Genomic DNA, 9,600 nt, shown 5'->3' with positions numbered 1-9,600 from the left:
AAACTGACGGCCCGAAGTCTGTAACAAAAACCGACAAGTTACGCGTGTGTAATTTGAGAGATCGATGTATATTTTACTAGTCGAAATCGACCAACCAAGCGCTTCACCCAATACCATCTGCTTTTATTTACAAGCGTTAGTTTTACAAGCAGTTTTGGTTGGAAAACGACGATCCAATCATGGCCTAAGATGATGAGTTGGTCGGAAGATCATATGGTTTCACCTCTAACCTACCCAAGTTGTCGTATAGGCTATGAATGAAACATAAGACGATGAACTTCTTAAGCATAGAAACAACAGAAGAGGATGATCTTCTTAACATGCAAATCACTGACATTAGATCAACATGCGAAACAATATGAAGCATTATTCCCAGGAGGCACGGTGAACAGCTCGTGATGTCGCATGCCACAGCATTTCAAGCTCAACTTTGCAATCAAACTCACAAGGCCTGGCATTACATAGACAACATTCAGAACAAACTCTTAAAATACCTTACACAAGTCAACATTCATGTGACTATGCATCTCAGCAGAGTAAATATTTACTTCTGAACTGAACAAAGGAATAGGAAAAAATGATTGACACTGCTCACAGCAAAGGGCTTCCCACTCAAAAATATCAAATGCATGTCTTCTGGCTAACATCAATGAGCAAATTTGACAAGGTTTTCCAATTCCAATATATTAAACCAAGGTCTTCTTGCTAACATCAATGATTAAACTTTGACAAGATTTTCCCATTCAAAATATATAACGCCTATGATTGTGGAACGGGCAGGGTTTGTCATCAGTTTTCACATTGAAATGGCACATGGAGCCGGATTAACCAGCGTATCTTTTTGTGCAGTTCAACTAAAACAAACAATGTCTTGTGTAGCATGGTGGATTTCGTATTTGTATGTTGCAAGGCGTTGAACACATTGGCAGCTCCATTCAAGTAGATAGTCTGATGGCTCAAGGTGACGATGAATGATTAGAGAACCATTTGATGTATTGTGCATGATGAAGTATTACGGAGGACACAAACCATCTGAACATTTTATGCAGTTCCACTAAAATCAAGCTGAGCATCCCTGTATGCATAAATACAGAAAAACACGATGAATATAATAGTGGTACTAGTTGACTAAACATACGCTTACAACTATAATCATATTCATTATCTTAATAGGAAAAGATAGCAATACAATAGTTTGAACTAAACATTTAATCAAAACAATACAACAATATAAGTTGCACAACATAACAAAGCACAATCATGTGGATGAAGGCCGATACTGACCTCGTTTGTTACAGCTGCGTCAACAACTGACTTGGTCATACTTTTCCTTGTGGAGTGAATTTTGCACTCCACATGTTGTTGAGTTGCCTATGCTCTCTGCAGACTAGTCATGTCACTAGCGTCTACTAATACTCTGTAAAGCTTCTCAATCATTCCTTGTGCAATGTAGCGCAAACAGTGATTGCTTCTTTCTGCAAAGTGGAAAGACCAACTAGTCCCAATAATGCAACAGTTTGCCTTAAACACATTCGCTCCTTTTGTGCAGATCAACTAAAATCAAAGTCGAAATAGAACTGAGCAGAAGTTTTGATATCCCTGTGTGCAATAATAGGTATAAGGGAAACAATTACTGAGAAATAACGGTTGATGACTTATACTCCCAGAAGAAAAAAAACATCTACCTTATCTTAATGGGAAACAAAGCAGGAGAGTAGCAATTCTCAAACAGTGTGATTCATTCATATTAACTAAGAGATTATCTTAAAAATGCCTTGTTTCAACATGAATAAAAGCAACAAAGCAGAAAAGTACCATTCCTAAAAAAATGCTACCGATTCATATTAATAGAGACATTATCTTAACAATACCTTGGTTAAACATGTAGAAAGAACTACAAAGCAGGATAGTACCATTTGTAAAACACTATAACTGATATATAATAATAGAGACATTATCTCAACAATACATTTCTTAAACATGTACTCCGACCGATCCCTAACAGAAATGGTACTCCCGCCGATCCCTAACAAGTGTTGCAGTTTTGAACTAAGATTCAGTAGTTAATTCTGAGAGTGGCATTGCTTAATTTTACCAGCGGCATTAGATTAACAAAAAGCATAAACAGTTCCAGGGAGAGTGGGCGCAACAACACCATGTGCTTCCATCTAGTTATAAAGGGGGTGATGCAGAGTTTGTTGTAACAAAGCAACAAGCATCATGTCTGGGTCGGTACCATTTTTGTTCACTTAATGGGAAAAGACATCAATTCAATAGCTTCAATTGAACAATTATTTAAAATAGTACCAATACAAGTAGCACAGCATCTCAAAGCACACTGCACGATCATGTGGATGAAGGCAGGTACTGACCTTTCATGACGCAATCAAGATCACCTACGAATCTGCCAACACGAATAGGAAATCCAATCTCGTTTTGTGTAGTTCAACTAAATCAAGCAAAGTCGCCAGTGTGACATTTAAGTTTTCTATAGCAACAAGTTGAATAGATATCCCTGTTTTAACAGAGGCAAAAAAGGAAATAATTACTGGCCAATAAAGGAGGATGAAATATATAGTGACAAAAAGAAGCATCTATTATCTTGATGGAAAACAAAGTAGGACAATAGCATTTCTAAAACGGTTGCATTGATTCATATTAACAGACATTCTCTTAAAACAACATTCGTTAAAAATGTAATTTACTTTCAACACTGGCATTGCTTCAATTTTCCAGCGGCATTCTTAGATTAACAACAGCAAAATAGTTGTATGTGACATGGGAAATGGGACATGCCAGCACCATGTGTGCCCACACGTATAAATGGGTGATGCAGAGTATGTTGCCAAGCAACATATCTGCGTTGGTCCCATATTTGTTCTCTTTGAACCTTTTTCCTATGTGAGGGCAGCAAATCTAGTCCTGCACAAACTACCCGACCCCCCAGTTTCTTTCCTTTTTCAACAAAGAGATCGGTTCCTTACAGATGTGTGTACTGGGTTACCCCCCTTTTCCCTTTTTGACCAACAAAGCGGCTGGATAGCCAGTCTATACTACTTTCCCTCCCTCCTTTCCTCATTGAACCACGCCCTAGATTCATGCTCCAGTCCACCCCACCCTTTTTTCCTCTTTGAACCAAGACCTAGATTCGACTACAGAATCGAAAAAGTTCTGCATGCAGCTAGAGCAATGACGGTTTCAAAGAAAGTTATACCTTAGGGTCATCGAGATGTGGCTAGGCGTGCGGCGGGAGGCTGGATCTGCCCACACTACATATGGCAACGAGGATGAAGGGGTCAGTGGCCCTCCCGCACGGGCGCTGGGTGAAAGAGAACAGCGCAGCTGACAGTGGATTGCCTCCCTCGCCAAAGGTGACAGAGTGAACGATGCACCTCCTCCACTTCCCGGTGCGACGGGATCCGGACGGCTCCTTCACCAGCTGTGAGGGGGGAGAGGTGGACAGAGGCCAATGCAGTCTTGTTTAGATCCGGTGAAGAGGGTGATAGATTGTGAATATAGCAAACCCTAGCAAAGGAATATTGAGCATCCACCGTGTATATATATATATATATATATATGTAGTGCGGCGAGAGTGTGGAGAGTGCAAACCCTAGCGAACAAGCACTGAGGCTCCAGCTTATATAGTACTCGTGTATACTACTAATATATAGTGGAGTGGTTTTCTTTTTCTCTCCATAAAAATCATTTTAAATTTTGTAAGTACGAAAAAAAACTCTTTATCAGCATACCAGTGAAAAAAACTACTTACGATCAACTAACAATCTACGTGTCCTGGTCGCACTTCCTGTCCTTCACGTGTTGTACACTACCCTCTGTTAAGTAAACAACCACACACGCATTAAATTATTGGAAAGGTGTGAGAGTGTGTACAAATAAAGAATTTAAATTTTAATTATCAGAAAGGTTTAGAGTATGTACAGTTTGCCCGAGTATGTACAGTTTGCCCTCTCTCGATAATTGTGGTTTATTGTGTTCAGCCTAAACTTGGTCAAACTTTACAAAGTTTGACTTCAGTCCAATCTAATATGCAGAGTAAATAAAATCGGAGGCTACTACATCCATCCGGGTTTTTAGTCCACACCATAGTTTTAATCAAAGTCTGACCACATATTTAGTTAATAGCTAGACAAATAAAATTACAGGGGAGTTGAAGACAAAGTTGTGAGAAGGCTTATAAATCAATATAAAACTTATGCTCTTAGTACCAACATCGATGCTTCTTCGAGGAAACATTTGGTTCATAGCCAATTGTGTGATAAAATTGTACCAACGTGAAAGATGATTGCGTCTCCAATGCAACCATGGTGAACTTATGAAGGATATCATCTTTGTGGGTAACAAGCAAAGAGCACTGATGGAAGACAGCTTGTTTTTTGTCAAAAATCGATCAGCTTCACTAGCCGATGCAACCATGAGACGCAACCATGAACATCGATAGGTCATCGTGGTGATGCATCAACCATTTGGCATCAAGTTTGGGTGAGGCACCAATGAAGTTCGACAAATCCTCATTGTGGTCTGTTTCTTCTCGGTAATCAAGCTCGAGGAAGGAAGAACCACGTGGCAGAGCACAGTGAGGCAGAACAACAATGGCCATCCAATTTTGTGCAGTTCCACTAAAATTGAGGAAGACATGCCCGGGTATGGAGATACGCATCGCTGTTTGCAAAAATATAAAAAGGGATATAGTGTTGTTACTTTGTTTTGGCAGTGGTACAAGATTAACAACGACATCTCAATTGTCAATAAGAATTAATGAAAAGTACACCAACAAACAGAAGCATCATGATTATCTTGATGAGAACTAAACCAGGATACCCGGGGAAAAAAGCAGGACAGAAGCATTTATCGATGCCTCTGGATTGACATCACCATTACTTAAAAGGGACCTCACTTTACCGTGGGCATTGCTTCATTTAACCAGTGGTAGTATTAGATTGGCAGCAGCGATAGGAGCATATGGACAATGACTGCACAAACACCATGTACTTTTTGTCAAAAACACATGTATACCTCCACCGAGGCATAAACTAGGACAACTTTTCGAGTGGCCTTTCCTCTATAATAGTAAAAACATAGGTGATGTTGGACCAGCCGACGAACCTAGCTACTGTAGATGGGGAGTTGGGGAGTAGTGGCATAGAAGAAAACACGCATGCGGCGACCTAGGGAGCTAGACTAGTACAATGAAGCATGAAATCCAAAAGAAGTTATACCTCAGGTGGGCGAGATGTCGCTTAGGCGGGCGGGCGGGATCTACCCACACGACGGCACGAACAAGGGCGCGAAGGACCTTTGTCCGCGCCAGCGCCAGCTCAAAGAGGACGGTGCGCATCTGAAAGTGCAATCATGCCCTTAATCATATTTTGATGTTGATGACAACATGCATGTTGGGACTAATCATGTTTATCAAGTATATCTCAGGATTATGTCTCAAGAGCTGTGTGGACTACGGACTACACCGCCTGGCGCGCCACCACCACCTACTCCGCCAGCGCGCCACCATCTCGACCTGGCTCCCCAACCTCCCGCACCTTCTCCCCTGCACATTGGGAGGCCCACACCTACCCCGACGCCGGCCGTCGAGCCCACCTCCGCCTACCTCTGGCACCACAACAACCTCTCCGCTCGGCCCTAGGCCCCCAGATCCAGCGAGGTCTGTCCACAACCTCACCTCTCCTGCCTGGATCTTGCGAGCACCGCCCATTTGCCTCCCCCGTCAGTTAAGATCCTGGCCTCTGTTGCTTCCCCTACCAGCCAAGCGCCCTCGCCGTCCCAACACCTCTATAGCCCCTTTCAGCGGCCGTTGGCCGATGGATCTGCCTCTCCATGGAAGGGAAAAGAGGCACGCGAGGTCGAGGGGTGCAGCCAGAGGCCCGTCGGGGCACGACCACCGGATGGAGCTCGGCTGCGCGCCGACCACCTTCCCTACCCCCAGCGCGGCCCATCGAGGCTCGAGGCCCCCGTTGAGTGAGCCACTACCCGTGCGACCACACTCCGCCACCAACGCGCACCAACTCTGCCGCTAACTGATTCTAGTTGTTATTAGTTGTTGCTAATTACTATTGTTAACTACTACTACTGTGTCACGGTCCTGGTAGTTAACTATCGCTTGCATTCCACATATCTTCATCAGTATTTTTAATCCTGGCAGTTAACTATCACAGTTTCAACAATTAGCTATTCCGATTCTGTAGTTAACTTCTGTAGTTAGCGTCCATGGTCTGGTTCGCCACATGGGCCTCCCCACTTCTCCACAGAGTGCTTCAGAAGCACCCTGGCCCCAGCCGCATGCTCCATCGCGCTAGGGATCGACGAGGTGCAGGACCTCGATGGGGATTCGCTGGTGGAGCAACCTCCTAGTCCACCTCCTCCATGCTAGCCTCTGGCACTACCGCACCTCTCAGTTGTCTACTACACCACCACAGTCGACAACCACCTAGAGAGAGGCCCCGAGCCATCGAGCACTGTCGGCGAGATTTTTTGCATGCTTATTCGTCAGTTAGCTGCATATTTGTATCTCTGTCAGTTAGCTATTAACACTTCTTCAGTTAGCTATTACCATTCTTGCAGCTAGCATTTCCATGAACAACCTGACATGTCCTAGTGGTGCAAGAGAAGTATCAAGGCTAGGCATTAGATGGTGTCTGACTCCCCATGGGGTTCATTCAGGAGTAAGGACATGCTGAAGATCATCTCAGGCGACAGAACCTTAGAATACGTGATGTTTGTCGCTGTTACTGAACCAATTGGTTCTCCTCTTGCAGTAAGAAGAAAAATACACAGGAGCCATCATCGAGAGGCTGGAAGAAACATGGGTAAGAAAGAAATCGAACACTTGGATACCCGTTCTCTAGGACTTTCTTGTGAGGATCAAGTCTGAACATATTGTTCTAGTGGTGCTCTGTACGGGTTGACACTTAATTCGTGGATGTGGTTGCCTCCAGGTAAACAATCATCCACCTCCACGTAGGAACGTTGAAAACTATCGTATCTTACACTGAATGTTGTCTCATTCACCACTCTTGCTGTTCACAACGACAGGCACACGCTGACGCGCACAACGTGGCGTTTCAGAAGTCCGACTTGTCCTTCATCTGCATGATGGGACATTTGTCTAGCGTTATCCAAATCAACGAAATAGATAATCAGGTAGCAAAGTTGCGTCACCATCTACAAAACTATACATGAAAAAGGAGTGCTTTACTGAAGCGTCTATATATATTTGTGCCTTTATATGGTCCAGTGGATGCCGCTTGAGGAGTTCCTGAAGAATCTGTTTATCCAGGAGGACCACATGTTCCAGAAGATTCTGGACATCTGCATCCAGCAGCTAAGGGAGTGCTACTGCGGCCTGAAGAAACGCATATTTAACTTTAAAATTTGCAGCAGTTAAAAACCTAAAAAGATGAAAAAAAACGATAGTTAGTTTGTATTTCTTTGCAGCAATTGAACTTTCTCTTGCATTGTGCATCTTCCTTCAGTTAACTTTGTATATTTTTAATAGTTTACTTTTACTAGATGAAGGTGAGTTCTGTTAGAGCACAAATATGTGTATGGTTTAAAGATTGAGGTTGTTTGCTTGATTTTAAAAATTCTAAAAATAATTGGTGCAGTTAGCTATGGGAGCATACATAGTTAACTCTGCTCAACCAACCATTAATAAAAAAACTAAATAAAAATTGCAACATATAATACTTCAATTATAAAAAGGTCAGTTAACAAACGACCATAGTAGCTAAGTTTACAAGGTATACGAGTTAACTGCGACAACCGTAGTAGTTAAAAATAAAAAAATAAAAGTTCATCAAGTTTTGCAGTTAACGTCGACCGGTGTGGCAGTTAACATCGATATTCATGGAGCTTAGTGTGACCACCGACAAAAAATGAATGAAGCAAAAGAATAGTATCACCTTGGCAGTTAGCTTGCTCATCACGGGACAGTTAGCTATTTCATCCTCGACAGGTAGCATGATGAGGGCAAAAAAGAAACTAACGAAAAAAAATTATATCTTTAACCTCGATGTTAACTGCAGCAATCCTCGGCAGTTAGCTATTTTACTTCTAGTTGTTAGCTTGAACCGGGTAAAAAAGAATGAGAAAACAGTATTTTCAATCCCAGTAGTTAACTTGGTGTTAACTATTGCAACCCCGACAGTTAGCTATTTCAATCCTGGTAGTTAACATGACCGGGAAAATATAAATAAAAGAATAAAAAAATAGTGTTTTCCATCAGGCAGTTAGCTTGCTCAGTGTAGTGCAGTTAACTATTCCGCTCGAGTAGTTAGCACGTACTATAGCAATTCGGGCAAAAAGGATAAAAAATGACGTTAGTTCTTCAAAAACTGCTCCTAAACCGTCGCCAATCTGAAAAAGTGTTATATATGCCAAAGTTTTGGGCTAATTAATAGCTTTCCAACGGTATATCATACACATCATTCCGACAAACGGTTTGACATTTTATTTCACAAAAACACTGGAAACTTGTTTGAAGAATTTTCAGTTTTTTGAATTTTGTTTAAAAACCGTAATTATTTTGGGAAAGCAACCAACATGACGAAGTTCTGCCTATTCAATAGCTATCCAACGGTATACCATTTGCAGCAGTCCGATAAACGGTTCAAAAATTAAGACCAAAAAACAATACGAAAAAACAGTGCTAGAAAAAGTCCGCCCCGCAATTAACTAGTGTATGACTCACAGTTAGTTTATCTGTTTTCGTGCAGTTAGGAACGGTTCCTGAATAGCTTATTCAGAAATGAGACTATTCTGCAACCCCCTCTAGAGTTCCTAAATAAGGTATTCTGTAACCTCCACCCCCTCCTACGTGTAGCTACCCGCAATCTCCCATCCTCTCCTACTTGTAGCTCCCCGCGGAGCGCGCGGTAGCGAGCGGAGCTGGCGGTAAGCCGGGACGCACACCTTATTCCACCCCCAAGTCACCAAATCCTCCCCACCTTCTACCTCTGGTTGCCGCCGCGCGGCCGGACCTCTAGCACCGCGCCCAACCTCCCTCTCCGCCGCAGATCCGGCGAGCACGGCCCCAACCACTCCTCTCTTCCCCGGATCCGGTGGGTGCATCCGCAGTCTCTTCTTTCTTCCCGGATCCAGTGGGCGCCACCGCAGTCTCTCCTCTCATGCCTAGATCCGCGTGAGCACTGCCCACCATCCACCCCGACCGTCGGTCCACCATACAAATGCAGCTGTGACCTCCTTGGTTCGCACAACAGAGGTGGTGCGCTGCAGTGCCGAGTGTGGCACCAGATTCTGCTCATCGTGCTCCTCCCCTCCTTGGTCTCTTGCACGCCATTGCCTTCTAGATTGGGTCGGCGACCATAACAACCCGGCCAGCATGCGTTGATTGCGACGGGAGCACGGCGAGCACCTCGAGTGCATGTGTGATTCACCCTCGGTCAGAGCCCCAGTACGGTGCATGTTTGGTGGCTTTCCACTTCCTCCTCTTCCGACGAGCAAATCTTCCAATGGCAAAAAAATCTGCATCCTCCATGATACAGTTAGGAGAGTGCACGCGTGCGGTTCGCCTGGGGTATGACATGCAATTATCCATCCGCCGCCGGC

At 43.6% G+C, this 9,600-nt stretch overlaps 1 long non-coding RNA gene across 1 annotated transcript; it reads left to right on the top strand.

The window, feature by feature from the left end:
* The first annotated feature begins 5,489 nt into the window (after positions 1 to 5,489).
* LOC119367468 lies at positions 5,490 to 7,415 on the top strand. Its single transcript, XR_005176319.1, has 4 exons — positions 5,490 to 6,695; positions 6,789 to 6,968; positions 7,066 to 7,173; positions 7,268 to 7,415. It is a non-coding gene; the product is annotated as an uncharacterized LOC119367468 (long non-coding RNA).
* The last annotated feature ends 2,185 nt before the right edge of the window (positions 7,416 to 9,600 follow it).

Source organism: Triticum dicoccoides, chromosome 2B (genome assembly GCF_002162155.2).
Source record: "Triticum dicoccoides isolate Atlit2015 ecotype Zavitan chromosome 2B, WEW_v2.0, whole genome shotgun sequence".
NCBI lineage: Eukaryota > Viridiplantae > Streptophyta > Magnoliopsida > Poales > Poaceae > Triticum > Triticum dicoccoides.
Note: the sequence above shows the minus strand (reverse complement) of the source record. Positions and strands in the feature narration are given on the sequence as shown.